At 37.1% G+C, this 26,332-nt stretch overlaps 1 long non-coding RNA gene across 1 annotated transcript in view; it reads left to right on the forward strand.

Annotated features, from left to right (window-relative positions):
• The window catches only part of LOC142200886 (uncharacterized), a 615,073-nt gene that overhangs the window by 164,014 nt on the left and 424,727 nt on the right, over positions 1-26,332 (forward strand). The window contains exon 2 of the long non-coding RNA XR_012715474.1: positions 17,726-17,817. This is a non-coding gene — a long non-coding RNA (uncharacterized LOC142200886). The remainder of the gene's footprint in view (positions 1-17,725; positions 17,818-26,332) is intronic.

Consider the following 26,332-nt stretch of genomic DNA (forward strand, 5'->3'; position numbering starts at 1 on the left):
TATTTCTATCGAATCTATCTGTCTATAACTACCTATCTAGATATAGAAATAATACAAATTATAGAAGGATATCCAGTATTTCTTTGTAAATCTATCCACAATATCTATGTTGCAACTAAAATCATCAGAATAATAAACATAACATATAGAAAAGTAATATATATATATATATATATATATATATATATATATATATATCACGATTTATTTGTTTATCGGACTAGATATAGAGAGACTAGATTACAATAATACGTCTAAAGTTTTTTTTCTATGATAGATAGAAATTGTAATATAGCAGAAATTTAAAAAAAAGTCATGACCATTAGCAGTGGTTTTCCTTTGTGTCTGATAGACGAATTTCTAGATCTTTATTATAATTTTTAGAAATATGGGATTAATAGTAAGTTTTTACAGTGTATATGATATATCTATCCGAAGGATTATAGGAATAGATAGACAGAGAGATAGATAGATAGATAGATAGATAGATAGATAGATAGATAGACACATAGATAGATGATTGATAGATAGATAGATAGATAGATAGATAGACACATAGATACATAGATAGATATACACATAGATAGATGATAGATAGATAGATAGATAGATAGATAGATAGATAGATAGATAGACACATAGATAGACACATAGATAGATAGATAGACAGACAGACAGACAGACAGACAGACAGACAGACAGACAGATAGATAGATAGATAGATAGATAGATAGATAGATAGATAGGCAGACAGACATTGGAGTGTGTATGGATAGGTAATAGAGATTAGATAAATATACAAATATATAACTAATATATTTTCAACATAATAATATAGTAAAGTCTATAATAATAGAGAGAGTGATATTCAGTAGATACAGAGCAGAGCAGGGTCCAGGTTCGGCTGAGTCTCTAGAACTTTCTAGTATTATCTGGGACTTGTAGTGCAGCCTCAGATGATACACTAATATTTATCATGCAGCTTCCCGGGCTGAGCTGATCACATATAATCCCTTCTCTCCGAATCCTTAATAAATGAAGTGTTAATAAGTCCTATAATAATCTGCCGGGTGTCAGTACACTGGGAAGTCTACCAGCACTGCCCCAAGCCTAGGATATTACCCTGGACATCACTAGTAATGGTCACCTCCAGATACTGACCTCTGTCACTGACACGTGTGGGCATACACATTGGTGTAGAGATACAATTGCATGAGTTAATGTGTTTTATATACAATATATACATTTCCTATAACTCATAAAACTCATGCAATAGATCGATAGAAATATAGATAAATAATCTGTACAGATATATATTAGATATTTACCAGGAGAAAATAAACATGAATTTACAATAATTATTTTATAATACATACAGCATAATATTTATTTTAATAATGACATTACTTAGATAACAGATACATAGATAGACGGAGAGACTACTTTGATATAAAATAAATGTTTTCTAATGTCAGATAGGAAGTTAGATATAAGAATATGACATAGAGCGATGTACAAGATTGATTTATATTGATAGAGTAATGAAATAAATAATAAATCATGGATGTTGATAATAAAAAAAAACACTTGCTGGAAATCCAGACATATATGTTATTTGTTCAAACCAAACCACAATGTCTATTATTACATTGCAGATAAAGATTTTCAAATCAGATATCCCAATTACTAAATGAATTATGTAAATATTATTATTATTATTATTATTATTATTAATAATAATAATAATAATAATGATATCTGAAAAACAAATAAGATGATGTGTGTGGGTGTGTGTGGGTGTGTATGTATATATAATAAATATATATATATATATATATATATATATATATATATATATTCTATTTCATATTTATCTATCTATCTGCAGGTTATTTCTGCACCTTGCCCTACCTAGCACACCACTCTTCTGTGTAAGGAGGGATATTTGGTTTTTGGCTTTCCCTCCATGTCTTCCCCACACAGGAGGGATTACATCCAGGGAGGAGGTTTGTTATTGTGCTGTCTTCTAGGCTTGTCAGGTAGTGAGGAATGTAATAACAGGTCAGGTAAGTGATAGAGACATGTGTCAATCACTGCAGTGACAGCCAGGACATGTCACCACCTGGCCTGCTCCTAAGCTATAGTGAACAGCCAAATCACTGGCAGAATTAAAATGTCACACATACTATTCAACTTACAGCCACATCAAAGGGCAGATGATAGGAGAGCTGGAGCTCTGACTGCTGCTCACACACAGGTATATCTGTCTATATCTGCTGTATCCACTCCTCAGTGATGGGGGCTGTAGATATTGCTATTACACAATAACTCCACAATAACTCCATTATGTCTAACCAGCTTCTAATGCAATGTTCTTTAAAAACCTATCATTTAGCTATTATCATAAAACAATATATATAAAGATCAGTAAAAAAAAAAAAACAACATATCAATACCTGGATGCCTATTATAGTTTAATTTATACATAGATAGATAGATATATAAATATTATATTATATTAAATATTATACATATAGATACAGTACATAGATATTTGTAACATGTAATCTCACTGAATTAAACAGCTCATGAACCTAAATCAGTCTTTCTTTCTATCTATCTATTCGTCTATCTATCTAGTTATTTATCTCTCACTTTCTCTCTCTATCTGTTACAGATCTAAATACATGGAATAATTCATAGAAATATCTTGTAATAAATGTATGCTCTAATACCCCTTTACCCCATTCAATATGTAAGCATGTATCCTGTAAATGTTCACAAAATCACAATAATAATAACATTTAATAATAATAATAATAATAATAATAATAAATATAACATACATGCATTATTCTAATAATACCAAAATTCTGCTTTATAGCTTATTCTAAATCTAATACTGATTTTATAGAGTAGTCATGTCACTACAAGTTCCTAATATACAGGTAGTTTTTAAAACAATAATGTTTTTATTAATAATATACAGATAATTATAAAATAAACAAATACAAACACAGATTAATTTATCCATTTATATTCTTACAAATCAATAGCTTGCATTAATATATGCCTGGTATGTAATAGATTATTTTGTTCTGTAAGAAAGCCTCTATTCCCTGTAAGCCTATAGTCTCACCTACATAATATTTATATTGATAGTTACATGTCTAGTCAGCCTATTTGATGATTTCTGAAAACATGACAATGATCAGATCCTTGTATGCCATTCAATCTATTGTAATACATAACAGGCTAGAGCTTGTCCATGCAATTTGTGAGTCAGCCACCAGGTGGCGCTGCACCGTTGGGCCTGCACAGTGTATTCTCTCAGTGATCCCTGGGAGGACCAGTCCTGAAATCATTAGGGTGTTAAAAACAAATTAAAACAATTATAGAAGTTATATTTATATTGCTGATATTGGTAGAGCAAACAAAACAAGGCTGGAATTTGCAGCATAAAAGACAAGACATATGCCCTGTCCTGATAGAATTCCACAATTTATTTCACGTAACCATTAATCCTACTTACCTTGCTGATATTCTCAGCTAATCCTATTTCTTCATGTATTACAATGACTGTGAAATGACATATTTTGTTCCTCTGGCGGACGTTTTACATGACAAATGCATTGTTTGGGTGTCCCAGTCTCCATAGGTATAGAGCAGCTATCTGTGAGCTGGGTCATGCTAGGAAGCTGAAGGCCCTAGGACTTCACATGCTGCAAGGCTAGACAGCAACAAAATGGGACCACTCAAGGGAAACTTCACCAGAGAAAAAAAAACACATTCAATTTCCTGATTTTTTTCTTCCCTTTCAGGGTTATTTATTTTTGCTGCCTTAGAAGTACAAATTGAATGTTCTTTGCAGTGGCTCCGGCTACATTCCTCCTAAATCCTGCTGCTGTGCAAATAAACTCTGGATCTTTCTCTGTCTAACAAACTATCTTTTACTGTGTGAAGAAAATACAGAAATTGCCACCTGGAATTAAAGCTGTCATTTATAACCATGTTTGCCTGCTATCCGCAATATCATATCTTACATCTCATCTGCCCCTGCAATAGGATTCAGGACTGGTGACAGCCATGTATTCTACTAATGTTACTGTCATACATGGACGGTATTCTATCTATCTAATTCTCTATTTCTATCTATCTATCTATCTATCTATCTATCTATCTATCTATCTATCTATCATCTATCTATCTATTCATTCATCTATCCAATATATAACTATCTATCTCTCTAATTCTCTATCTGTTCATATCTATCTATCTATCTATCTATCTATCTATCTATCGTCTCGCTTCTATACATAATTATCTTTCCATCTATCTATCTATCTATCTATCTATCTATCTATCTATCTATCTATTTATCTGTCTGTCTGTCTGTCCTTCTATCCATCCATCCATCTATCTATCTATCTATCTATCTATCTATCTATCATCTATCTATCTGTCATCTATCTATTTTCTATCTATCGTCTCTCTCCTATACATAATTATCTTTGCATCTATCTATCTATCTATCTATCTATCTATCTATCTATCTATCTATCTATCTATCCATCTATCATCTATCTATCTATCTATCTATCTATCTATCTATCATATCCATCCATCCATCTATCATCTATCTATCTATCTATCTATCTATCTATCTATCTATCTATCTATCTATCTATCCCATTTCGGCAATTGGTGCTGAGTTTAGTATAACGTCTCCCTGTCCCAACCCCTAGGGCCGGGCTTATAGGAACAGCCGAGCACTGCTGCCTTACACTGTCCCCGTAATCCCATAAAGGAGAATGGGAGATGTGGAAACAGCATAGCACAGCTCCACTACCTTGCCAGTTATGGCTATAGGGGAGCGAAGTGTGCTACGCTGTTTCCATAGCTCACATTCACCTCTATGGGAGTTATAGGAACAGCGTAGAGCAGCAGTGCTCATTGGTCCTACATGTCCCATCCTAGACAGTTGTTCTCATCTTGGCAGGGAGTTGCTGAGATAAAGATAACTTTTTAAGGCTAGGTTCACACTAGTGTTGGTATCTCCGTCATTCAGGTCCATACCTGGGGAACTGGTCGCTAAAAAAGCCATTACCCGTGGACACTTGCAAACCCCATAGATGGTTTTTTACTGAAACCAGCAGAGAGAAAAGTCCTCCATGCAGGATTTTATTTGGAATCTGCCGCAGAGTCTCCTATGCAGATGTGAACCTAGTCTATGACTGGTATGTTATCTGCCAGTCCGAAAACAAACAGCAATGGCGTGAACTGGACTAAATTGGGACACTTTGGTATATCTGGTACATTTTGTTCTAGTCTAAAGTCAGAAAGTCAGTCAATGCTTGCTATGGGTACAACTGTGTGATTTTCAAGCTATACTCTATCTATCTATTGATCTATCTATCTATCTATCTATCTATCTATCATCTATCTCCTATCTATCTATCCAGACTAGGGTTGAGCGATCAGGATCGGGAAAGATCGGATCCCAATCGGCCATCAAGCAAATTTCACAATCGCAATCATCAGGAAAATGATTGGAAATCGTATTTTGAAATCTCAAGATCGGCTCAACCCCAAAAGTGACTTTTCCCATAGAGAAGCATTGACTAGGGTTAAGCAATCAAGATCGGGAAAGATGGGTTGCCGATCAGGATCGGCTGGAAAATGATCAAATCAGATTCAAATCAGATTTTAAAATCGATCCTGAAATCTCAAGATTGGCTCAACCCTAATCTAGACTCATAGCTAGGTTTACCTTTACCCAGCATAGAGTTTCAGATCATCACCAAAACCACTGTTGTATCTAAATATATTGGCAAAGGAAATGGGTTGATGGCGCCCACCTAGTACTCATAGCATTAGCATATAATCTATCTATCTATCTATCTATCTATCTATCTATCTATCTATCTATCTATCTATCCATCCATCCATCCATTCATCCATCCATCTATCTGTCCATCCATCTGTATATATTACATTCTCTTTTTCCCTCAGTCTTGATCTGACATTCTCTCCTCTTTTTCCCTTTCTCTTAGGTTTTATTCTTCTAAAGGTCCCTTTTCGGGTAGTGAACTTGGTATTTTCTGCCAATGCTGGCTCTGTTCAATTTCAAAACAATGGTGATTGTCAAAGGCGTTGAGCTCTCCAGTAGAGTCTTTCTGTGTGCTCAGCCAGCGTTAAAGCCTTGTGCAGCAGAGTGCCTAGGTCTGACCTATGTCACACAAAGGCAACTTCCACCTTCTGAAACACTAAAGGCAGAAAAAAGGCAGAAAGAGGAAAGGAGGGGGCCCTGGAAGCGAAACGCAGCCTAGTTTAAATACCCTTGTCTGTTTTAATTAAAGGTCAGATGTATGCCAATGATGGGATGGGGCCTGGCTTGGCTCTGGTCATGGGGAGCCTGGCTGTCACTGCCATCTCCTGTCTGTGCCACCCTTTACTCTTGCTCTTGAACCGGTGAAAAGTTGCCTTTAAGCTACAAACCTATTAGTTACGGAGTCTTTAACTTCATCTATTTTACTCTTGTAATTGGTCTAATTAAGACTAGAGTATATGGCACCAAAGAGCCTTGAAGTTGAGTGATTGACAGTAAAACTTGGATGCCAGTCGCTTAGTCTTTGTCTTCTTATTGCATGTGGGTCATTTAATCCCAAGTGACCGCTGATATGTAGGTATATATATATATATATATACATACAGATATATCTCCTTGTGTTGGACTTTGAAGCTTAAGTGGTCCATAAACTCAGGCGTTACCTTTTCTTGCCTTATTTCTATTGCCATTTTCTATTGGTGATTTGCAGTGGATTTACTGCCAAGAAGTCCAAGAAAGTGTCTTCACCTCGCCTTAGATTTTCCAGGGTCTTAGAAGCTGATATTTGCAGCACTTCTTATAGGCATTACATATGCTTTCCTCTGTAGGTTTAGCGCTTCTTAGTGTTTGGTTGCAGCATTGTGCTATATTAAAATGACCTATTGGAAAGTACAAGGCTACTGAAAATGTGGAAATCTCCCGCTCCTCTAATTAACCAGACCCTGTAGGACACATTGTGCACCTATGATTGCCATATTGGATTCCCAGGGCACCTTCCTTGGACTTGCCAATCATGCAGCCTGAACTGGCTAGAGTATTTTCTTAGGTTTTGTGTGTTATTAGAACTTGCCAATATGTCAGTCTGCAAGTTGTAGTGAAATCCTGGCTGCAAATCCTTGAAGTGAGGGTGTTATAATGGAGTGTGTGTGTGATTCCCAGCTTTTCCTGAGCTTACCCAGTGCAGCCCAGCTCCCAGTTACTGACCCGTGCAGGCCTGATAAGTATGAGAGGTCTTTCTACGACCTTTACACTTCAGCAGCAGAAAGTCAGTAGCGTGAAAGCAATCTTCTAATGAGGAGGGCTTGGGAGGGAAAAGGGGACCAAGCCGGCCACCAAGGGACCTCTACCATGGGTCTATGAGAAAGACATGATCCAGTTCTATATGGCAAGGACTCTGAGCCAATAAGTAAGTGAAGAGCAACCTGTTGCATAAGGGTGGCTAATCCATTACCCTACACCTATTCCATAGGACATTGTATAGCCTTTGTATAGTTGCTAATATTCTACTAGTTGCTAATATTCTACTGATCATATCTTTCATCACAATCTATTATTGTCTTTTACAATCTTGCTACTTAAGCATATACATTAGCCTGCAGATCTAAGAACCTTATCCACTAATTGAATTTATAGCCTTTAGTCTGCTTGCAGCTATGTCATATATATATTCTCTGTAGCTGGAAGTGTTCCCCATGATTTCTAGTCATTTTCAAGCAGATTCCCTCTAACAAGGAGAAGAGTAGTTTGTGGGTCAGCAAAATCACTGACTCATCAAAACATTTACATGAGATCATTATGGTGTACAGTCAGCCTGTCCTGCCACTCGCCAAGTGTCCCTAATAACTCTCGGCTTAATCCTATAGGATGGCCAGAAATAGGACAGGACTGTGCCATGGGATTCATTGCAGTGGAAATATGCACAGTTTACAGAGATGGCTTCTACTGACAAACAAACATACAAAAACATCAATTAACCCTGTGCACTCGCTTATAACTATGCAAAAAAATGTATTTACAGGCAGCATCATTGCACTGCATTTTTTTTTACTTATATTAGCTATTATTAATATTATAATAAAAAAAAGAATAGGAAATTAAAAAAAATCTTACTATGCAGGTGTGTATATAATAACTATTCTTATGACCTAGATCCATATTTAGACAGATAGATAGAGGTGCAATAAAATGACCAATAAATGATTCATGTCTGGATTATTGCAAAAAAATAAAAAATTGAAATATATATATGTATATATATATATATATATATATCAACACCAATAAATATATATATTAGCATTGAGATGGCTAGTCGTATATATTTAAAAAAAAGAATATATATATATATATATATATATATATATATATATATATATATATGGGATCTAATTAAATTTAATGTTTTGCCTTCCAGATTGGGGACTGTCTAAGAATTTCCCACATTTGGTCAGAATAATTGCACTACATAAGCCATGTGTCACAGTAATTCATTGTTTTTAATAGAGCACATACATAGACGGTGTTAAAAGGTCATTTAAGGATATTTCTACATTTCGAGGAAAGGTTAAGTGATGGCAATGATATATAAAACTCCATTGTTTCAGGCAGACTGTAGAATCGTATTGATTGTTGATAGAAGATTAGACCCTGGGCATTTCTTTGCAATTTTTATTGTATGCATTGTAAAAAAAAAAAAAATTAAAAATAAAAGATAATTTCTAAAATTATTAGTATAAATTTTAAAAAGGAATAGAACATACATTTTAAAATAATGCAAAATTAAAAAATACAATTTAAAATAAATGTAACAAAATATCTAAAATACTATTACTATATATGTTTATATTTTATTAGGATTGATGTATAATTCGTAGATGTCATCCTGTATGACTCAATATAATTCATATAGCTATGAATATAATATAAAATAATATAAAAATAATAAAAAATATAAAACTTCAATATAATAATTTTATAGTTTTATTATTTAAAGCTCTCTCTCTTTTTTTTAATAAAATCTACATTTAAAAACAATGAAGCCAATTTATTTACAATTCCAGAAACAATTTTATTTACAGATAAAAAATCTGATTATTTTGGATTGTGCTTGTATGTGTTTTATTATATGTTATAATAAAAATTGGTACCCTGAGAATTACAATAAAGCAGCCATTTTTTTTTTTATCTGCACCATGTTGCTGATAGAGGGGGCTGCAGCACAATTCTAGCCCTCAATGTAATTTAGATGCCCCTATCCACAAATATGATCTCATCAATTGTGAATCTGATTATACAATCAATATGTTTTCAGTTTGGCTACAAAAATCGTACGTGTAAAAAAAAAAAAAAGAAAGACATTAACCTACTCGTCTACCTAGAGAATAAAGCAGTTCAAAAGATATTCCTGGTAAATAAAAACTTGATATATTTCCAATTTTGAATTCTGTGAACAGATTTGAACAATGACTATTAATGACAATTTGCATTAAAATATGTGATGAAATAGATTTGATTAAAAGGCCTATCTGGAGTAGAACTATATTGAACTAATAAAAGTGGCTTGGATATTGCCATGTAATGTAAATGGCTGGGGGATTTAAATTAAAATCAGATAAGTACAGATGTATTTTAACCTGTTACTGTCAGGGTTTCCATGACAACTCCAAGTTTGAAAGTCTGGGTTTAGAATTTGGAATTCCCAATTTATTTTCTGGCTTTGTTTCGTGCAAATAATGGAAAAGGATCCTAACTTTATTTCAAATTTTGGGGGAAATCTTAATTCAATATTTGTGTATTTTTTTAGATTACGTACAATTTTACACGACATAATAATTCCAAAAATAAAAATTAATAATAATAAAATTTTATAATAAAAATAATACAATTTTTTTGCAAATAGGTAGACTATATCTAACACTGTACAATGCACATAGGCAAGTGTATATCTGTCTGCACGTGTGTATTTAAGTGAGATTAAAAATGGACGAATTCCTAAAATATTATAGAATTAATTTAGCTTATTGGAAACATAAAAAGTAATATTTTATTTTGTTGTAAAATAAATCAGGATTTTGGCATGTAAAAAATAAAAACAAAAAAGGTGGATTTAAAAAAAATAACTAAAAATAAACATAATCAAGCTAAAGAAATAAGAGGTAGTCATGGATGTCGCTCAATTGTGAATTAGGGTGTTTGGTGCATCACTGAATTGATACATACATGTATACAACATACAGAAAATATAGTAATATTTTTACAAATCAAAATTCCGAACAGAAGGATCAACTTTTTGCAAAAAAAACCAAAACATTATATAGTATATATATTATATATTGTACATACATATAGATTGTACAGCTGTGTATTTAAGCGTCCTATAGATTGATTTATCCTCCTTGGTATTTGGTGTGTCAGAGGCCTGGTGGGAGGGTCTTCGCCATATGGGTGGTGTGATTATGTTCTTAAATGGATTTTGTAAGTAGGTTCCTGTACATAAATTAGATTTATACAATTAATGTCAGATCAGACTGACAACCAAGCAAAAAGTGTTTTCTCGTTTAATAAGATGATGCGCTTTGGACAGATATATTTGCATGTTTAACATAAAAGGTAATACAAAAAAAGTCATCTGTATTGGTGTAGCTTATACTCCGTGGGTTGATTCAGGAGGATGTAGGTTGCACCCAAATCAATATCTTGTATCAGTCATAGGATATTTAAAAATATATATTTTTCATTAGTTACAGATATTCTAAATCAACAAATTGTCCCATTCTATTGATCACAATAAAAAAAAAAAAAATTACAATAAAATCTGTAAAATTGCACCACCAAATAAACTTGCATTTCAACTGGGTGGTCTTTTCAAAGATATGAAAACTATATAGTAGAACCCAAAATCCATCAAGGGAATTCTGGTCTGTATCAGGGGTTGTGGTCTTATGGAAGGGTTTCTATACACTTGATCATGCCCTGAAAATCCATAATTGGTATGAGTGAGCTTATCATACACAAGGGGTCATTGCCAAATACACGTCATGCCAAATGATTACGATTGACAAAAATTTCAAAGCAACATGATGGATACATTTTAATATAGATTTGGTAATACAGACAAAATGTCTGTTTTCAGTTGTATCATAACTTCCATTGATAAAGGCGCCATGATGCTCAACCCATTTTCCAATGGATATTGGCAAGTCCCAGAAGACCCTATTGACCTTACTGGAGGCTGTTGTAGGTTCTAGGATATATGAGAGCCCTAAGATGAGTTAAATATGATGCCACAACTGACCTTATGTGTGATTCAGCCCTATAGTTATTTCATGTCAAATTATATAAAGACCACCAGTGAATTACATAAAACGTTACACAATCTCACAACCATTACAATGACAAAATCATTTTTTGGTCTATCAAATAATATTCTTTAGCAGCTGTATAGTAACATCCTCAATGAGAGATGTGATTTCCATGTATGCTTCCATAAATCCTTTACACATTAGGCCATTGACCATCCAGTCTGACCACTCAGTGTCTAGGTCAATGTCTGATATGTCGATCATTAAGTTAAATCAAACCGTTTCTATGTCAGACAGTATAGTTGAATGTCATGGGATTCCAGTATTGTGTTTATAGACGTGGCCATAGATGTGTAGCTCGAATGATCATTTTATTTGTAGGGTTGACTAATAATGGTGGACTTTATATCATAGTCATCTTGGTTGGTGGTTTATAAACCTATCTATCTATCTATCTATCTATCTATCTATATATGAGCTTATCATATATTCTATATATATCCTTGCAATATGTAGACTGTATTGCAGGATGTGTACCAGACATGGTTCCAGGCAAGTGAGATGATGACGGATGCGGTAAAAGGAGGTGGCCCAATAAGATGACGGACACTCCTCTGAGCCATAAATATACTCACTTACACAGTTATCATCTTATGGCATAATAATCTCAGTGTTAAGATAGCCATACACTTCTGATGCTTGTTTGACTGACAGCTATTCATCTTGACCCCTTCCCCCACCACAATACACATGCATGCATTCTGAATGAGGAGAGGGGAGTAAGCTACGACCAGACAGCAGCGCTACTCCCAACTTTGACTGACCCATTGGCAAGCTAATGTCTATGATAATGTTCCACCAGTCATACTGAAGCTCAACATGCCCGATCTAATCCTGTATTCCCTTGGAGGATAAGAAGTATCTGGCAGCAGCTTGTCTCCTTCTCCATATTGAGAAAATGGACAATCCATGGATGCATGTGTATAGGCCAGCTTTACCACAATTACCAACATTTAATAGACCATTGGGACCAAAAAAAAACACAAAAAAATCAGTTTTGGGTCAAATGTATATAACCTACTCCCCTATGTTGTCCACTTTGTTAGAACTGTGTATCTGAACCCTCACTGCCCGCCATCATGAAGGCTATGAATTATGCAAAGCCCGGCCTATAACTACTCTGCTCATTGCAGATATTAGTTCTATATCACTAAATGTCTAATGTAGGGCTATAGAACCAAGGAAATATCCGATACTAATCTGATGACACATTCCTACAGATGTTATGATCTATCATAGCTCTCAACTGAAGAAAATTGTTAATATATCTAATGATATATTGCATAGAAAAAAAGCAGCAAAAACACAATGAAAAATGGTGAAGGAATTAATGTGATTTTTTAGCTGTGATTTGCTATGTGTGGCCTTAGCCTAAATGTTCCTGTTTATGTATATCCCTTAGTATTGAAGATCTGGGATATATATTTTACCATGTTAGGTCACAGTATTATTTAAGGACGAATTTTCAGTTTTGTACGTCAACACAAGTTTTATCACAGTGGCTGATGCTAAATGATATCTCAGTCTTTAGTCTACACTTCTACATCCTTTTAGTTGACATTGAGTCAGAATGATACAATCCAATTTTGTCGCATTTATGGTACATTTAAGCCATAACCCTTTTATCTGAGAATTTACACCCATATATTTAGGCCAAACTCAATGTACCAAGATGCACCAAAAATACTCAACATTTCATCAAAAGGGAAACAGGAAGATGGGTGTGAGTGAGAAAGGGAGGGGGAGGGAGTGAGAGAGGGAAGTAGGTGGTGTGAGTGAAGCCCAAGGCATCATGGTAGTTGTAGGAAAACACAGAACAGGAAGATGCCCATGTAAACAAATGCAGAAGATGGCAGGAGCTCCCAAAGAAACTCAGAAATCACGAAAAACACAGCTACAGTTATTTGAGTGCATTTATTAACCCATTAATAGCAATAACAGACCTTTTTTGAAAACATTTTATTTTTTTCCCAGAAAACCCCTTTAGGTCAGAACTATATAGAGGAAAATTGTGTTAAAATGAGGGAACTACTTTTCTTGTTGTTTCATACCTTATATATTTTTGTATAAATCTGGCCATACCTAGATGGTATACTGAATCAGACTTATGCTGAGTTTACACAGAGTTTTTTGGACCAGATTTTGACGCAGAATCTGCCTGAGAATTTGGCTCCAAAAAACACCTCCCATTGACTTCAATGGGAGCCGTTCACTTCTTTTTTCCGCTAGCAGTCTTTTCCCACTTGAGGAAAAAAGAAGCGAGCTGCCCTATCTTGCCACAGATTCGACTGAATCCACCAGGGCATCTGTGGCGCAACACTCCCTCCCGACTAGGCCCATTCATTTGGACCTAATCTGGAACAGAATGCTGCGACTGGGTGATGGCGCACTGCATCGGCATCCAGTCACAGCTAGCTGTAGGAGGTGGTTTTTGGACTGGTTTCTGAGGTGGCTGCCACGTCAAAATCCGGTCCAAAAAATTCAGTGTGAACTCAGCTCAGTTAAATAACCATCGAAAACCATGTTTGGTTCTGAGGAACCCCCAGGGGTTAATGTGTATCACATGCCTAATATAGAAGTTAAAATGCAGCCATAACTTAGCCATCTGAAACTGGCCTAAGACCGGTGAATAATATTCTGTTGGTGATAACAATAGGAGTCTACCAACAACTTCTGCTTCACGTGACATAAGTCTGTACATGCTGGACACAATTGTTGTGGCTCAGTTGCCACGTAATCACTATGAAATCTGCAGAAGAGCTGTGGGTGGTTTTTGCTGTGGAAATCTTTGCTCAATGTGGCCTAACCCTACACACGTACATCCTCAGTATACTTTTGTATCATATTTCTGATTTTCATTCTTTGAATTTTTTCTGTAATATTCAGTTCTATATACTACATATATATTAATATAAAACTAGTGGGGTTGAGTGATCAGGATCAGATAGAAAATGATCGGAAATTGGATTTTAAAATCGATCCTGAAATCTCAAGATCAGCTCAACCCTACTCCATAAACATAAAGTAACTAGGGTTGAGCGATCAGGATTGGAAAAGATCGGATTCCGATTGGCGATTGAGTAAATTTCACAATCGGGGTCGGATGGAAAATGAACAGAAATCGGATTTTAAAATCGATCCTGAAATCTCAAGATTGACTCAACCCTAATAACTAGATATGCCGTGTGCGCTTTTATTAAGCACCTTTATACTAGTTTCCTTTGAATATAACCATGTTTATATTTTTATACTTTAAAAAAAAAAAAGTTGAACATTTTTGCAAATATAAGTAAATTCAGTGGATTTTGAAGTATTTAACATGTTATTTAACCCCTTCCCGACATGCGCCGTAATAGTACGGCGCGTGTCGGGTCTGTAACTATGGCGACCGCCCGGGAGCCGGGCGGCCGTCATAGCCGCCGGGTGTCTACTGGTTCAAGCAGTAGACAACTGGCTCTAATGCCTCCGATCGGTCCCCGGACCGATCGGAGGCATTAACCCCTCCGGCACTGCTGTCAAAGGCGCCGGAGGCGCCATTTTTCCGGCGGCGCATGGGCGCTGCCATTTTGGCAGGGATCGCCGGCTCCTGGAGCATGATTCAGGGCCGACCCCCCGTTGCCATGACAGCCGGGAGCCTTGTTAAAGGCTCCCAGCCGGTCTGCAAATTCTCTCTTTTGCAGGCTGGTGTATACAGCCTGCAAAAGAGATGATGCTTTTTTGCAATGCATTGCAATGCATTAGCATTGTAATGCATTGCATTAGTGATCAGACCCCCTGGGGTTCAACACCCGTAGGGGGTCTAATAAATGCAAAAAAAAAAATAAAAAAAAAGTAAAAAAAAATATAAAAAAATATAAAAAGTTTTAAAAGTTCAAATCACCCCCCTTTCCCTAGAACAGATATAAAAGTAGTTAAAAACTGTGAAACATATACATGTTAGGTATCCCCGCGTCCGAAATCGCCCGCTCTACAAATCTATACAAATATTTTTCCTGTTCGGTAAACGCCGTAGCAGGAAAAATAGTCAAAAGTGCCAAACCGCCGTTTTTTCACTGTTTTAATTCTGATAAAAATTTGAATAAAAAGTGATCAAAGCAATAACATTTCCCGAAAATGGTAGAACTAAAAAGTACACCCGGCCCCGCAAAAAAAGACGCCCTATGCATCCCTGTACACCTATGTATAAAAAAGTTACGGCCGTCGGAATATGGCGACTTTTAGAAAAAAAAATTTTTAACACCGTTTTAGAATTTTTTTTAGGGGTCAAAATGTAAATAAAACCATATAAATTTGGTATCCCTGAAACCGTACCGAAACACAGAATATAGGGGACATGTCATTTTGGCTGCACAGTGAACGCCGTAAAACCAAAGCCCGTAAGAAAGTCGCAGAAATGCATTTTTTCTTCAAATCCACCCCACTCTGAATTTTTTTCCTGCTTCCCAGTACATTATATAGAATAATTAATGGTAGCATCATGAAGAAAAAATTGTCCCGCAAAAATTAAGACCTCATATGACTCTGGGAGCGGAGAAATAAAAAAGTTATGGGGTTTAGAAGGAGGGGAGTCAAAAACGAAAAACGAAAATCAAAAAATGCCATCGGCGGGAAGGGGTTAATACATCTTAATGGTGATAGTCTTTAGTCTTGCTATGTTGCCATTAGATATGTCCATGAATATAGGAACTTTCAATGGTTTGCAACTTGTCAGAATGTCAAGAAGCCCAGCCATGATTTCCTTGTTGTTCATGTATTGTCCCTGCCTACAATAAGAAAATCATGGCTGGGTTTCCGACAAGTGCCAGACCATTGAAAGTTCCTTCCTTTATGGTCATATCCATTGGCAACATTTCTAGACCACAGATTGCCACCATTGAGATGGTTAGAGAAAATCTTAAAAATCAAATTCAACTTCAAATTTTAAAATTCTTTATATGTGCAAAAATATTCAACTTTCAATTTTCCATGTAGGTATCATAGAGGCAGAAAAGTCCTTTATGTTCAAAAATGCATTTCCATCAAGTTTTTTCATTGTGTTTTGCTACAAACCAAATTTTGATCCAAAAAAGGTTTAGTTACACAATTTTGGAAAATTTCCAGAACAGCAAGATTTTATACATAAAAATGGTGTCTCAGTAAAGGTTAGGAGCCCGGAAGCAAACCCATCAAATAACATATTGGGGCTCATAAATACCAAAAAAATGTAGTCATTGTAGTCTACATAGGCCAGTCACTTTTCGCCCATCCCTTTGTATTTTGCTGCCGCTGCAATACATTCTAGTAATAATGAGAATAATATAATACCTTCAGCTTTTATGTTTTTACACATTTTTACTTTGTATATTTTTGTTTACTCGCATTATTTTCCAGGATTTTTACACCGAAAACAAATTTGTCTATGTTTTGTGGAAAATAAATGGAGCTGATAGGTCGTTTTAAGGTGTATATGTCAGGATTTTGAGTAATAAATCTGTTTGTTGTGTTTAAATCAGATTTGCTTATCGGAGAGGATTATAGTATCTAATATTTGCAGAGCTTAGTTCAGTCTATCACACTTTAATATGTCAAGCCAAGCAATACATCCTATTGGTTTATGTAAAGAACCATTAAAGCTTGAATGCAATTTTATGATAGAGCCACTAACAACATTGAGAAGAAGTGTATACATGTAAGCATGCGGAGGCCTTGTTAAAGGGGATATTCTAAACAAGATAAGGCAGCTCTCCATGGCTCTATTACATACACTGTATATTACTTTCGTAAGAAAGGAACTGCAAGGGGAACAATGTTTGTAGGGATATATAGCAACCGACTTGTGGCCATTGCTATAGACATTGTCATATATGATGTATTATTAGATTGTTACAGAATAATGTATACTAATATAGACTCATACAGTATATCATCATCTATATATGACACTAATACCCATTTTTACAGGGTTGCCAATTATTACTAATTATTACTAATATCAAAGCATAGCATAAAGCTGCACAGTGACCATTGTAGTGGACGACTACTATACTGTACTATAACCCAACCAGAACATTTCACCAAGTATTACATTTCACAAGTAGTTAAAGGGTGTCTGTGAAGTCCAAAAGACCTCCCAAAACAATAGCGTTGGATAAGCAGAACAGCCTACAATTATATTAAAAGTGGATCCGATCTGCCAGATTTGCCTACATACAGTCATGATCCAGGGAAAGGCTAAAAAAATGTTAATAGTTTATTGTTGATAATTAACATAATAAAGTGAATGAACAAAAGAGAAATGTAAATCCCATCAATATTTGGTGTGACCTTTGCCCTTTGCCTTCCATCAGTTCTTCTCGGTGCTTGCAGACAGTTTTGTAGGAACTCGGCAGGGAGGTTGTTCCCGCCATCTTGGAGAACTAAGCACAGATCTTCTGTGGATGTAGGCTTACTCCAATCCTTCTGTCTCTACATGTAATCCCAGACAGACTGGATGATGAGGAGATCAGGGCTTTGCAGGGGTCGGATCATCACTTCCAGGACTCCGCCTTCAAAGGGCAAAGGTCACACCAAATATTGATGGGATTTCTCTTTTGTGCGTTCATGTCATTTTTATAATTGACAAAAATAAACTATTAACACTTTTAGAAAACATTATTATTTTACGTAATCTGCCCACACCTGTCTAAAACTATTGCACATTACGGTATCTTTCCATTGCTTTATTAATCTGTGACCATAAGGGTATGTTGTGGCTGCTTTACTGAAGCTTGGGATGGGTTCTGTTATGTTCCCTTCACTGTTCAGGGGAAAACCTTTAGTATGTTGTACAGAGTCATTGCTGCTGTGAGGTTCAAGCACCTGTGATACTTGTCTCCTGGAATGTCCCAGGATAAACATGGACCTCCAGAAGAGCAGCAGACCTCCTTTGTCCATCAGTTTATATGTGATTTGGATATATACCACTCATATCTGAAAAAGGGGCACGGCACTCACTTTTCATACCCATAACAATGGGGAACACTGCTCTTGTATCTCATACCCGTATCATCTCCTGCCTGTACCTCTCTGTGTAGTGACAGTTGGTCTTCCCACTGCTATGACATCCCCCTTCCTATTTGAGCAGCAAGAGTAGTGCTCCCAGGGCTGAAAGTCCACCCCCAGTGCACCTGAACTGCATCATTTGAATAAGATTTCAACGTTGCATATCTCCAAATCTCCAAAAGTGACATATATAACAGAGGTGTTATGTTTATCACTGTAATGTGCTCTGTAATTTGGTAGTGACTGTTGTATATGCTTGAGGAGGAGGTGATAGACTCCCTTTAATATCTATAACATGTTATATTGACTAGAAGTTGTGTTGGGCAGGCTTGAGACCTTCTCACTGTCTGTTCCAGAGAGGGAAGGTTTTACAGGGATTCTCAATAAAAGGCAGAGATCAGTTCAGCTTTGTGTGAGTGTGCGGAGAAGCACATATAAGGCCTTTATCTTGCTGGGTCTTGAAAAGCCAATCCCAACTGGGTTTGGATTCCAAACTGGTCACAAGCCTGAGAAAAGATTGTTGCCAGAGAAAACTGTCCTGCAAGAGTTTAAATATTTGGGGGAGAATTGGGTTTCCAAAATTGGTAAGAATTGCCGTAATTTTTCCTATTATAAACATGACCAAGTTTTGTCTTTTGCCACAAATACACATTTATTATCTGACTTATCTAGAACAAGTAGTCAACCTACAGCAGTATGACACTAGGTATGGCAGACCATATGCATTAGATAGCCAAACAGCTATTTCTCCCACCCCTTACCCCCTTATAGATGCATGCGCGACTCAGCCAATGGATAGAGGAGTAGGCTAGCACTAGACACCTTTAGTGACAGTTTATCTCTATTGAGAACAAAATGATTGAGCAAACTGAAATCCTACTGTCCGATCCTTATTCCCCAGATTTTGTGGTTGAGGGACCATACACATTAATTGGTCGGCTGGTCCCCCTGAAATCAGAGGGATAGGATAGCATTTATCTAATGTGTCACCTTAAGAGTCATCTGACAAGGCTACAAGTTTTTGCTACGAGGCTCACCATATATACACATTTAGTTCATACAATTGAAATAGTATGTTTTGCTGTATAAAAGTCAACTTTCAGTCCAACAGTCATTGGGAAATATTCATCAGTATTAAAAATAACTTTCTAGATCAAATGCCCTCAAACACACGATATGTAGATCAAACGCCATGTTTATAAAGACAATGTGCAACGTTTTGTAACCACATGGAAATGTATCAACACAGTGAGGTATCATGGGAAGAATATGCAAATCTGTCTTCCATGATGTAAATAGGAAAACAGTGCCTCAGTCATGCAGCCCAGTAGGGGGCGCTCCCTTTAACATCATGCCCAACCTTCCCAGAGGCCTTTGCTGCAATGATGTGGGATTTTACCAAGTACAGTCTCTCAGCCAAGGACAGCTGTTTCGATCTATTTGGATTTCTTCAGCCCGGCGTAGAGAAGACTGACTTGGCAGAGGCTTCTAGACAGGGTTAAGGGGATATCGTCACTCCTTAGGGAGAGACCACCATGTAGGTGTGTGTAGTCTGATTAAGCCATAGACGCTGTGAGGGATCATGGGAATAATATGCAAATCTGTCTTCCATGATGTAAATAGGAAGACAGTGCCTCAGTCAAAAACTTGTCTCTCAATGTCATAGCAGAAAAAAGAGAAAAAAAAGTAAAACAAACTCCCAATTAAGCTACCATTGGAATGATTAAAGGGGTATTCCCAGCTTGCATACTCAGCAGTCTTTACTGCTGTAAAATCTTCTTTCTTCCTGGTTTCTTGCATCATTTGGTGGGCGGGGTTTCACATGCAACCTGCCGTTTAGCTCCGACCCCAAATTTCGCTTGTAGCTCCGCCCACCCACATTGGACTATGAAGTACAGGCAGCAGCAACTCCAGACTGCCTGTCTCTGCCATAATGAACACAATTGAATTAACTAGCCTGATAACTGGGAGAATAGAAGAAATGAAAGCAGCTCCTCTCCCCTATCTGAGAGCAGGAAGCTAGGTCACATGGTGTAGACACAGGAATAGCTAGATACACAGGCTCGCTCCCTGCACTTAGCCCCTCCTCCCTCCCCCCCCTCAGAGCAGCAGATACATCACTTGACTCATGAGCAGCTAAGTCAGGGCTGTGGCCACAAAGAATTAAATAAAGTAAGATAGTGGACAAACAAAGCAGTTTTGCTGAAGCAGTGTATTTAGGAAAAGTCTTACATCCACATTAATAAGCAGTATAGAGAGGATCCTTGTGATGGGACAACCCCTTTAAGAACATAGTTGGAAAGGTGCCCACCATTATTAGAAGACATACTGTATGCCTCTCAATACATTTGTACATTTTAGGCTGAGTTCACATCAGTCTACTGTTCTGATGTGTCATAGGATCAGAACAATGTACTGAAAAACTAATGCAACAACGGAGACAGACGGAGCACTTTTTTTTTCTTAATGTATCCAATGTATCTTAATGTGAGCCCCATATAGGGATCACAATGTACATTTTTCCTATCAGTATGTCTTTGTAGAATGGGAGGAAATCCACACAAACACGGGGAGAACATACAAACTCTTTGCAGATGTTGTTCCTGGTGAGATTTGAACCCAGGATTCCAGCGCTGCAGTGCTAACCATTGAGAACCGTGTTTCACCTGGACAGAGTACTTTCTGTCACATCACTCATTGTAAAGTGAATCTTAATTATCAACTTCTCAAACAGAAGATAAAGTCCGACAGCCACCATTATATCCTCCATCCAAAACAATAACTAAGAAAGAAAGCTTCCATCTTGTATTGTACATTACAGTAAATGATGACAGATTCAGACAGAATCTCCATCTGTCATTCTAGTAGTTTTTCAGTCCATTGTTCTGATGTTATGACGAATCAGAACAACGGGCTGATGTCATCTTAGCCTTAACAGTTTATAATGTTATTAAAATGTATGTTACAAGATGAGAATCTCCTAAAAGATTTGAGCTTTGTTAATGAAATGACATCTACACCCACTGTCAGCAGGTAAAGATTAGTAATGGGGGCCAAATCTCATTGATTGAGACCCAAGTATAAAGAGTAGTGCCCAGCTCAGAGATGGAGAGGAGGTAAGGAACTCTATAACAGCTCAAGGAAACTTTACTCAGGAAGAAGAAAGAGCTTGGTGGTTACAGAAAAACAGGAGGAAAAAAGTATCATCGTTACAAAGTTTCCCCCCACCCCCTTTCCCTCAAGGGTTTTTTACATCTCAGTGTTTCAGCAGGCTGCCTGTAGTCTCTTCTTCCCACTTCCTGTATTTCCCCTCCCTCCCCTTGCTGAATGGGACACTGAAGTTCCACACAATACTTATGCAGATGAGATAATATGCAGATGATTGTAGATAAGGGACTCAGTGTTATCTGTGTGTTTACATAGAGAGATAACAGACTCGGGTTTTATCAGCAAACTACAATTAGCTGAGCTGATTGGTCTGCCGGCAAGAGCAGTGAGTGAATGACCTCACTTGTCTTATAGGTCTGTGGTTATGGTAATGATGTGTAAACATTGGAAGGAATAAGTTCACATAGCAGGCAAACAAAGCAGTATTTCTAAAGAAATTCGATTTAGGAAAAGTCTTCAATTTACATAAGCTACCAGTATAGATAGGGTCCTTGAGATGGGACAACCTATTTATACAGATTAAGTTTGTAAGCTTCTCCTGATATGTTTTATGCTTTAGACCTTCCACCATTTGCACCTGTTCTATTTTATCAATCTTTTTGTTGTAGATGGGGTCTCCACAACTGGACACAGTATTCCAGATGTGGTCTCACCAACATTGTATACAGCAGGCTCACAATCTCTCCTCTCTCTTCTTGCTGGCTATATCTCTAGCTATATAGCTGTATATCCTACTTGCTTTCTGTGCTGCCTGGCTGCACTGTGCACTCACTTTGATCCCTGTCTGATATCAGGACCCCTAGATAGGTAGTAGATGTAGTAGGTGATAGAGCCTGTAGAGGCTGCGAGTACTCCCTGTGTATCTGTAGCCTTAAAGGGTTCTTCCCATTATATAAATGCATGGCATACCTAATGGATATGCCATGAATATTTTATATGTACTGTTCTCTCCATTTATTCCTAAGGGAGTCGTAGCCATGCCCAAATCCATGTGCACAGCTATGTGCATATTTATTCCTCATATAGATGTGGTGGCCAGTAGGTGCCTCACCAGATAGGATAGGGGGTTAGTAGACTTCCTTAGATTCAGGTCCCAGAGGCAAGACTCAAATACGTTGATTATGCTAAATCCAGATTGTAGACACCAGCTACCTGGAGTCCTGACGTCTGGATCACAAAAGGCACAATATCCTACCTAAGCTGTATGATTACATTGTATAACTCCATGTGCTCCATGTACATAATTTGTATCTTTCATAAGGAATCCTATGTTCTATGGTTATGTGCTTCATTTTAACCCTTGCTGGTGTTCACCTTGGACCTTCACCTGCCAGGTAACTGGGCCTTTACAAAAAGTAATTAAGTACCATTGGCATATACTGTGCATATATCATACATGGCTTTAATGTGAATAAACATTTAAAGGGGCTTGTCCAGTTTCAGCAAATAAATGTTACTATTTGTACAATTTTCCAATATACTTTCTGTGTCAATTCCTCATGGTTTTCTAGATCTCTGCTTGCTGTCATTCTTTGCTGACTTCCAGTGGATAAAAATCAGTCCATGGTCATGTGATGTACAGTCCATGGTCATGTGATATACAGTCCATGGTCATGTGATATACAGTCCATGATCATGTTATATACAGTCCATGGTCACATGATATACAGTCCATGGTCATGTGATGTACAGTCCATGGTTATGTGATGTACAGTCCAGGGTCATGTGATGTACAGTCCATGGTTATGTGATATATTTTCCATGGTCATGTGATGTACAGTCCATGGTCATATGATGTCCAGTCCATGGTCATGTGATGTACAGTCCATGGTCATATGATATACAGTCCATAGTCATGTGATATACAGTCCATGGTCATTTGATGAACACAGATGCATAGATTGATGCCAGTCAGATATCTGTTGTGACTGTAACAAGATGTGCACCTGTGTGTTTATCACATGACCATGGACTGTACATCACATGACCATGGATTTTATATCCCATTACCATGGAAAACTGTGAGGAATTGATACTCAAAGTATATTGCAAAATTGTACAACTTTTCATTACACAAACAATAACATTTACTTGCTAAAAATGGACAAACCCTTTAAGGGGTTCAAAATATATATTTATTTTTCTCTTCAATAAACAATTTCCGGTCAGTGGTTGGTTGTAGAATCAGCTCATTCACTACTTTACTAGTCTTTGATTCCCGGGATCCTTTTCTACTCGATTTGTGTGGATGGCGTGGAAAGGTGAAGCCGGCCAGACAGCAGTCTGTATTTTCCGTCTTTATTTATTTGGTTAATACTTAAGGTTTTGTAATGTCTTGGAGACTTTGCCGCTGGTAATTCCATTTTCCTCCCATGGTATTTATTATTTATTGATTTTAATAACTATGCAGATCCCATGCAGTATATGAGGGAGATCTTAGGTATTTGTATAGCTGAGCGGGTCAGATTTTATTCCATGGTTATAACATTGAGTTGAACACATTTTATATATGTTATTCCATATACCCGCAGTTATGTTTTTTGTAATAAATGTAAGCTCATACAGGGTGTACAGAGAGAAGCAGAGTATAACTACGGAAAAAAACTAAGAAATACAGGATTTCACAGAAAGGAGCCAAAATTTCTTGTATAAAATTATTAATGACATAAATACTTCCAGAAAATCACAGGTAGTTTGGAAGTTTAGTTATACTTTAAGGTATTAAAGGGGTTTCCCGGGACTTATTAATTGATAACTTATTCTTAGGATAGATCATCAATTAAAGATTGGCAGGGGCCAAACACTAGGCGCCCAGTCCATCAGCTATGTAAAGGGGCTGCACCATTTGCATGAGTTCTGCAGCCTCTTCACTACTTACATTTGTCTAGGTATTGCTTGGTATTGGAGTTCCGCTCCTTCACTTGAATGCGAGTGAGCTGCAAACAGGCCATGTGACCAATGAACGTAACATTACATGTGAGGATCCGAAGTGTTGTGCCCCATAAATGTACAATTAATGGCCCAGAAAGCCTTTAGCTCAAGGCTACATTCAGACGACTGAGGTGCAAAATGGCCAAGAAAAATGTCCATTTTTCACGGCCGTCTTGGACCGAAGGGCACCATTTCTGATGGATCCTTCATACATTTGAGTTTATGGAGGGTTCAGTGAAAATGGGCAAAAATAGGACAATGAACTGTCAATGTGAATAGTCTCCATTCACTGTTGGATGTCATACAGCCATTAATCACTATCGTGTGAATGTAGCTTTAGGCACCACACAGCGACACACAACTAAGGCTTGGTTCACCTTGGCAGCCTCAGATTCTGTGTAAAATTGGCGGAGCAAAAAGTCCTGCAAGGAGGAAATTTTCTCTCCCCAATATAGTCTGTGGTCCATGGGTGTCTGCGGATGTCCATGGGTAACCGCTTTTTAAGCAGATAGACTTTTGAGTGCCCCCCATGCGGACCTGAACGACAGAGAACTGAACACTAGTGTGAACCTAACACAAGGAATTCTACATAAAAAGGGAGCATAAAGTTGCAGAGCTTCAGAGTTTTTTGCTGGATTTTTTCTTCCCCATGGAAAAAACTTCCAATTCTGCGCTAAAAGTAATATGCTATGATTTTCAGAAATTCAAAAAGCTTTAGAACAACTTATTGGTCTTTGGTAATAGTTGGTCATAATGGGGTTGACTTACCAATATTGTCCTTCAGGGCCCATCCACTATGGGGGGAATTTTTCACCAATTTCCGACCAGACCCCCTTTTGCTAGAAGTTTAGGCGATGCTCGCTACTTTTATTATACGTGGGTGGAGAGAGAGGGGCAATCATAAACAAATATACCATTATTAACCCCAACTGGCGCAGATTTTATATTCTGGTGCACAGAAATCCCAAGACCTAAACAATTGCTTAGATCACCTCTTCATTATGGCATCTTAGACCGTTTCAACCCATGATCACGTCTGGCCCACGAAACACCAATCCTTATAAACTGCTCCCAATATATTCCGCAATACTGTATATTTTCTGAATTTTGTCAATTTAAAGCATAATAAAATATTGACACACCTTCACTTATTTTACTGACCCTCCAGTAATCCGTGTTCCAGAAGATAATTCCTAGGAGGAAAAAATGGAAGGGCCTGAACCTACAAGATATTTTTCTCATCTTCTTATACTAGTTGATGTTACCGCTGTCAGTGTACTGTAAGATTTTGTTATGCCTCCTGTCACATTTGCAATTCTACTCAAGAATGTAAGACACAAAATTCAGATGATAAACTTTCCTGTATTATTGGATTGATATTGTTCTTACTTGTCAGTCTACGAACAATCCTTTGGGGTCTTCCATTCTACCTAGATTTGTCCATAGGTCAGTTCTAGGAGACTCCATGGGAAAGATTTATTATGAGATGAATTTTTAAAGTCAGGTTTTGCTGGAGTCTGGTGAACGATGTTCGACAAATAAGTGCCAAGATGGGAATATCAACTCCCAAGTCCCATCCCTAGGGCAAGATTTATGGAAATATTCGAGATGCTGTTTCCCTTACGCCCATAGAGTAAAATGGGAGCTACGGAAACAGCATAGCACATTCTTATTTTAAGCCAGGACACACCACTGACTATAGGTGATGGTCACAAGTAGAGATGAGCGAATAGTATTCGAAACT

The sequence above is a fragment of the Leptodactylus fuscus genome, chromosome 4 (genome assembly GCF_031893055.1).
Source record: "Leptodactylus fuscus isolate aLepFus1 chromosome 4, aLepFus1.hap2, whole genome shotgun sequence".
Classification (NCBI taxonomy): Eukaryota; Metazoa; Chordata; class Amphibia; order Anura; family Leptodactylidae; genus Leptodactylus; species Leptodactylus fuscus.